The following is a 7,718-nucleotide window of genomic DNA, read 5'->3' as shown; positions in this document are numbered from 1 at the left end:
CTGAAAGTGAAGGGATGGAAAAAGATATTTTATGCAAGGAGAAATATAAAAGAGCAGGCATAGCTATACTTATAATGGATAACATAGACTTCAAGACAAGGAAAGAAGGCCTAGCTGGTTAACTCAGTAGTTTAGAGCACAATCTTATAACACCAAGGTCATGGGTTTGAGTCCCTGTACTGGCCAGCTGCCAAAAATAAAACAAGGAAAGAAAAAAAATTTAAGGAAGGTCGTTACCAGATCAAGTGATATCAATAAAGATAATAGCCTCAACTTACTCATGAAAGGAAAAAAATAAAGTAAAAGTTATTACCTAAGAGAATATAACTGGCCCACAGAATCCAGCTTTAATTGGTTTAGTTGCAACAAATCTTTTTTTAAAATGTATTTTTCTTTAACTTTATCTGTAGAGATATGACTGGAAAGTATCTAAAACTACTTAAAGGTAATGAAAAAGAAATCTGTAGTTAGAATTTTTCTAAATATACTTTCATATTATCAGTAACACTTTATTTTCCAAGTGCTGCTTTTTGGCATTTATCCTTTCAACAAAATTGCCATGGTACAAAAAATTATCAAGTCTAGGCATAACAACCCTTCTCAGAAAAATTTAATGATATATGAGTAAAACAAGTAAATGAATCTCAGAGAGGCTGTTGCTTGTCTAACTTCATAAAATGAGTAAGTAGGAAAGTCAAATCCAGGACTTTCTGGAATAAAACCTGTGCTCTGTGCAGTACTAGCAAATACTACAGTCAGAAAGCCAGAGTTATCCCAGAGAAATTAGTATCCAGTGTTCTTGATACTTCCCACATTTCATACTAGATTAAAAGTATAATACTTGATAATGCATAAAGGAAAACAGGACCCCAGTTTTGTTTTATACATAGCTCTTATGTACTCAAAAATTTATTTCTAAGAATATACTCCCAAATTAGGTAACCTTAGATGAGATTTTACCTATACTACGAATAGCATGATTTTTCTTATTCAAGAATCTAACATAGGTTTAGGGTAAGAGACAAGAGTATAGAAATTATAACAAAAATCAAATTTTTAAGAAACGTCTGAGATCAATCAAATATTAATCATTTCTTTATCAAATGTCTGACAGATAATTCAGAATAACCCTCTTAAGGATGTTCACGGAGTCACAAGAAAATAGAGAGAAAATTAAATGATATCTGGAAAACAACTGAGAAATGGAACGAGAAACCTAACAATAGAATCAATTAAAAAAAAAATAGAACTTCTAGAAATAAAGAATACAGTAGCTGAACTGAAAAACTCAGTAGCAAGCTCAAAAACGGACAATCAAATGGTGGAAAGAATCAGTGAACTCAAAGATAAAACACATGAAATTATCCAATCAGAGAAGCAAAAAGAATAAGAAAAAAATGAAACAGAAACACAGCACATATGGGACTCCCTCAAGCAAAATAACTTCTGCATAACTGGCATACCCAAAGAAGAAAAAGGAAGAGATGTAGAAGGCATATTCAAGAAAATACTGGCTGAAAATTTCCCAAGTATGGAGAAGGATGACAGCATCCAGATACAGGAAGTTCAGAGGTCACAAGTCAAATTCAATCCAAAGAGGAACAACCCAAAGCACATCATAACCAAATCATCAAAAACAAAGGCAAGGAGAGATTACTAAAACCAACAAGAGAAAAGAAACACATAACATTGAATAGAGCCCCAATACATCTCTCAGCTTATTTCTCAGTAGAAACCCTACAGACCAGAAGAGAATGGGACAATATATTCAAAGTGTTGAAACAAAAAATAAAAATAAAAAAGACTGTCAGACAAGAATTCTGTATCCAGCAAAACTAACCTTCAAATATGAAGGAGAAATAGTCTTGCCCAATAAATAAAACCAAGGGAATTCATCAACACTAGACCTGCATTACAAGAAATGCTAAAGGGAGCTTTTCAATCTGAAGGAAGATGATGCTAAGGAGCAGCAAGAAAACATTTGAAGGTACATGACTCATTAGTAAAGGAAGTTCACAGACAACCTCAGAATAATCCAATATTGTAAGGATGATGAATAAACCGCTTACATTGCTAGTAGGAAGATTAAAGGACAAACCTAACAAGATGGTAACATATAAAAGAACCATATAAGAGAAAGGCAATATTACAAGATATACCCTGAAACAAAAAAATTGGCAAAAAGTGGGGGGGGGATGATGCCAAAGCATAGAGTTGGCTTTGGTTTTTTTTTTTTCTTAGATTTCAAAGTTTAGTTATTACTAGTCTAAAATAATGTGTTATAACTATACCATGTTTTGTGTCTCTTGGTAACAATAACAGAAAAACTTCGAAGAGGCATACTAAAAATAAATAGCTAGAAAGCAAAATGTAAAACTAGAGAAAACCACTCCACCACAAAGGAAGATAGTAACACGACAAAAAGGAAAAAAAGATACAGAAAACAAAATAGAAACATGGCAGTAATGAGATCCTGTATATCAATAATAACTCTAAATGTAAATGAATTCGATGTCCCAATTAAAAGACACAGAGAGACTGAATGGATTATAAAACAAGAACCAACAAAATACTGCCTACAAGAAACTCACTTTACCTATAAATACACACACCAGCTGAAAGTGAAGGGATGGAAAAAGATATTTCATGCAAATGGAAACCAAAAAAGAGCAGCAGTAGCTATGCTTATATCAGATAAAATAGACTTCAAGCCAAGGAAAGTAAAAAAAGATAAGGAGGGTCATTATACAATCATAAAGGGATCAATTCAACAAGAGAATGTAACAATTCTAAATATATATGCACTCAACTCCCAAGCACCCAGTTATATAAAGCAATTACTATTGGACCTAGTGGGAGAGATTGACTCCAACATAATAACAGTTGGGGGGGACTTTAATACCCCACTTTCAGCAAAGGACAGATCATACAGACAGAAATTAACCAGGAAACATCAGAATTAATCTCTACTGTAGGCTGACTTGACCCAACAGACATTTATAGAACATTTCATCCAACAGCTGCAGAATACACACTCTTCGCAGCAGCACATGGAACATTCTCCAGAATAGACCATGTTAGGACACAAAACAAGTCTCAACAAATTTTTAAAATTGAAATCATATCAATTACCTTATAGGACCACAATGGAATAAAACTAGACATCAATAACAAAAGGGACAGTAGAAATCATACAAATACATAGAAATTAGACAATATGCCCCTAAACAATGAATGGACCAAAGAAGAAATCAAGAAGAAAATTAAAATATTCACAGAGACAGTGAAAATGAAAACACAACATATCAGAACCTATGGAATACAGCAAAGGCAGTCCTAAGAGAGAAGTTTATAACAATAAAGACATACATCAAAAAGAAGAAAAACTCCAAGTAAACAACCTAACTTTCCAGCTCAAGGAGTGGAAAAACAGAAACAAACCAAACCCAACCCAAAATCAGTAGAAGGAGAAAAAATAACAAAGATCAGAGAAGAAATAAATGAATTAGAGGTTAAAAAAAACAACAATAAAAAAAAGATTGATGAAATAAGGAGCTGGTTTTTCAAAAAGATAAGCAAAATCTATAAAAATTTAGCTAGACTAATGAAGGAAAAAAGAAGACTCTAGTAAAATCAGAAATGAAAAAGGGGGTATTACAACTGATACCACAGAAATACAAAGGATCTTAAGAAACTACTACAAACAACTATATGCAAACAAACTGGAAAACCTTGAAGAAATGGATAAATTCCTGGACACATACAGCTTACGAAAGTTGAATCATGAAAGACTGGAAAACCTAAACAGACCAATAACAAGTTATGAGATTGAAGTAGTAATACAAAGTCTTCCAACAAAGAAAATCCCAGGACCAGATGGCTTTACTGTCAAATTCTACCAAACGTTGAAAGAAGAACTAATACCAATTCTTCTCAAACTCTTCCAAAAAAATTGAAAAGGAGGAATGCTTCCAAACTTATTCTATGAGGCCAGCATTACCCTCATACCAAAACAGGAAAAACACACACAAAAATCTACAGACCAATATCCCTAATGAACACAGACATGAAGATCCTCAACAAAATACTAGCAAACAGAATCCAGCAACACATTGAAAAGATCATACATCATGATCAAGTAGGATGCGTTTCAGGGCTACAAGGACGGTTCCTATTGGGAAAATATAGGAAAATGGTCAGGGCCCCTCAGATGTTTGGAATCTTGCCGAGCATTTGCTGTGAACAGGTTGTGTGTGGGTGGAGTTAGTGTGCCTGTGGGGCACCGCCACCTTGGCTGGAGTTTACTACCTCACGTGGCCGCCCTGCTCAAGCAGCCATGCCTTTCCAACCTACAACTTCCAAGGACCTGTTTGCCGGTTATGTAGCCCATTGACCTGTGTGTAAGGGGTCTGGTGACCCAGCCTGGCATGTGAGGGGTCTGGGGAGCCAATCTGGTGTGTGAAGGGTTTGTGACTCAGTCTGTGAACGGGCTTGAGAGTTCTGTGAACTCCAGACCCAGCCCTAGCATGACAGTTCCACATACACAAATCTATAAATGTGATGCAACACATCAACAGAATGAGAGGAAAAAACATCTGATAGTGTCAATAGATGCAGAAAAAGCATTTGACAAAATCTAACACCCCATCGTGACTCAACAAATTAGGTATAAAAGGAACGTATGTCAACACAATAAAGGCCGTATACAACAAACCCACAGCTCATATCAGACAGAACGTACAAAAATTGGAGGATTTTCCTCTAAGATCCAGAACAAAACAAAAATGCCCCTTTCCTCACTCTTATTCAACATAGTAATAGAAATTCTAGCTTATGCAATAAGGCAAGAGAAAGCAATAAAGTGCATTCACATTGGAAAAGAGGAAGTCGAACTATCCCTATTCACAGATGACATAATCTTATACATAGAAAATCTTAAAGACTCCACCAAAACAATTACTAGAACTAACAAATGAATTCAGTAAAGTGGTAGGATACAAAATCAACAAATAAAAATCAGTAGTCTTCCTATATGCCAACAACAAAATAGCTGATGAAGAAATCAAGAAAATAATCCTATTCATAACAGCTACCAAAAAATGAAATACCAGGGAATAAATCTACAAAGAAAACTATAAAATATTGGTGAAAAAATTAAAGAGGACACAAATAAATGGAAAGGCATCCCATGCTCATGGGTCAGAAGAATTAACATAATCAAAATGTCCATATTACCCAAACAATCTACCCATTCAAAGCAATCTCTATCAAAATACCAGTGATGCCCCTCCCCATGGCAACACAGCCCCTGCCGCACTTGCACCCTCGGCCGCCATGCAGTTTATGTTGCTTTTTAGTCATCAAGGAAAGCTTCAACTGCAGAAATGGTATGTCCCACTTTCAGACAAGGAGAAGGAAAAGATCACAAGAGAACTTGTTGAAACCATTTTAGTACGGAAACCTAAAATGTGCAGCTTCCTTGAGTGGCCAGATTTAAAGATTGTTTACAAAAGATATGCTAGTCTGTATTTCTGCTGTGCTATTGAAGATCAGGACAATGAGCCAATTGCCCTGGAAATAATTCATTGTTATGTGAGATTACTTGACAAGTATTTTGGCAGTGTGTGTGAACTTGATATCATCTTTAATTTTGAGGAGGCATATTTTATTTTGGATGAGTTACTTTTGGGCAGGGAAGTTCAGGAAACATCCAAGAAAATTTTTCTTAAAACAATTGAGCAGGCTGATCTACTGCAGGAGGAAGCTGAAACCCCATGTAGTGCTCTTGAAGAAATTGGACTGACATAACTCTCCCCCCTTGTTGATGATTTCTTGTGGCATTTCACACACTGTAGATGGTCACTGCCTTCATGGCCATGTTGGCTAATGGTTTAAGATGTCTTGTCAGTATTACTGTTTTGCTAAGCTGCTTAACACAGGCCTACACAATTTTTTAAAGGGAACTTTGTTTAATCAAATGATAAATTAAAGAACGTAAATATGAATTAAGATGATGCAGAAAAAAAAAGATACCTTTTCTGGATATTTTTAAATTTATAGGTCAGTCAGTTTCTCTTAATCTGATTAAGCGCATGTATGAAAATGACACATCTATATAGATGTNACTTGATATCATCTTTAATTTTGAGGAGGCATATTTTATTTTGGATGAGTTACTTTTGGGCAGGGAAGTTCAGGAAACATCCAAGAAAATTTTTCTTAAAACAATTGAGCAGAAACTTGATATCATCTTTAATTTTGAGGAGGCATATTTTATTTTGGATGAGTTACTTTTGGGCGGGGAAGTTCAGGAAACATCCAAGAAAATTTTTCTTAAAACAATTGAGCAGACTGATCTACTGCAGGAGGAAGCTGAAACCCCATGTAGTGCTCTTGAAGAAATTGGACTGACATAACTCTCCCCCCTTGTTGATGATTTCTTGTGGCATTTCACACACTGTAGATGGTCACTGCCTTCATGGCCATGTTGGCTAATGGTTTAAGATGTCTTGTCAGTATTACTGTTTTGCTAAGCTGCTTAACACAGGCCTACACAATTTTTTAAAGGGAACTTTGTTTAATCAAATGATAAATTAAAGAACGTAAATATGAATTAAGATGATGCAGAAAAAAAAAGATACCTTTTCTGGATATTTTTAAATTTATAGGTCAGTCAGTTTCTCTTAATCTGATTAAGCGCATGTATGAAAATGACACATCTATATAGATGTAAAATCAAATAATCAGGCAATATACATTTACTAATTACTGTATTTGACAAAGGAAACTTAAATTATACTGTATATACTGTAAATTAAACCTGGTTTGATGAAACCAAACACTAGTGCAGAATTTCAGTATATATAAGAATAAAGGGAATTGACATGTCACATATCAAATGAATGAAAATTTAACTCTGTTAAAACTTAAAAACAAAAACAAATTTTTATCAAAGACCCGTATTGAAAACTATGTATCTTAAAGCAAGGGGAATATAGGTTATTTTAAAAAACTAAATTGGAATAATGCTGTTTTACACTAAAATGTATTTCTTAGGCATTTGAACCTGGGATGACAGATTATTTCATTATGGTGAGCACACAATTTTTAAGGCCAAGGCATATTTGATTTCTGAGATGAATTTTTTGTGGTCATAATCATTTACTTAGTTGGTTTCCTTTTGATACTCCCAAATAAAGTGGGAATGTTAATTTACTAGGAATTCTTCATAACAGTATCTTACAGAAAATGTGTTCCTCTCTCCACAAAGTGTTGCATGTAAAGTCACTGTTTAAAGCACTAATGTTCCTTCTGGGTGCTTGTTAAAGCCAAATTTATTTTGCTTCCCTCCTCTTAGAAGTGCTACAAACTTTACAACAGCTTCCTTTCCTTCTATGGCACTGCCTAGTTATCAGAAGTCTTATATAAATTTTAAAAAAACACCTTTCATATGAAAAAGTGAGTTAAGTGAGATAAAATGGCTTTAGTTGCCCCTATATTTTTAAAGCTATATAATTGTTCAGCATCACTTTTATATGTACTTATACATATCTAAATATGTCTTCATGGTTTACATTTTCACTTGCATATGCTGGGCTGGATTAAGCTTTGTTGTGACTCTGACCAATATTGAGGCCACGTGAGCACTGTCTTATCACATAGCCAATTAGTTATAATAAATGTTCAATGTATAAAAAAAAATACCCATGACATTCTCC

At 34.5% G+C, this 7,718-nt stretch overlaps 1 pseudogene across 1 annotated transcript; it reads left to right on the top strand.

Moving 5' to 3' along the window:
• Nucleotides 1-5,316: 5,316 nt before the first annotated feature.
• Nucleotides 5,317-5,808, top strand: LOC103588491 (annotated as a pseudogene). The gene has a single exon (XR_550319.1). The product of XR_550319.1 is annotated as an AP-1 complex subunit sigma-2 pseudogene (transcript).
• Nucleotides 5,809-7,718: the final 1,910 nt, after the last annotated feature.

The sequence above is a fragment of the Galeopterus variegatus genome, unplaced genomic scaffold (assembly GCF_000696425.1).
Source record: "Galeopterus variegatus unplaced genomic scaffold, G_variegatus-3.0.2 Scaffold33, whole genome shotgun sequence".
Taxonomy (NCBI): Eukaryota; Metazoa; Chordata; class Mammalia; order Dermoptera; family Cynocephalidae; genus Galeopterus; species Galeopterus variegatus.
Note: the sequence above shows the minus strand (reverse complement) of the source record. Positions and strands in the feature narration are given on the sequence as shown.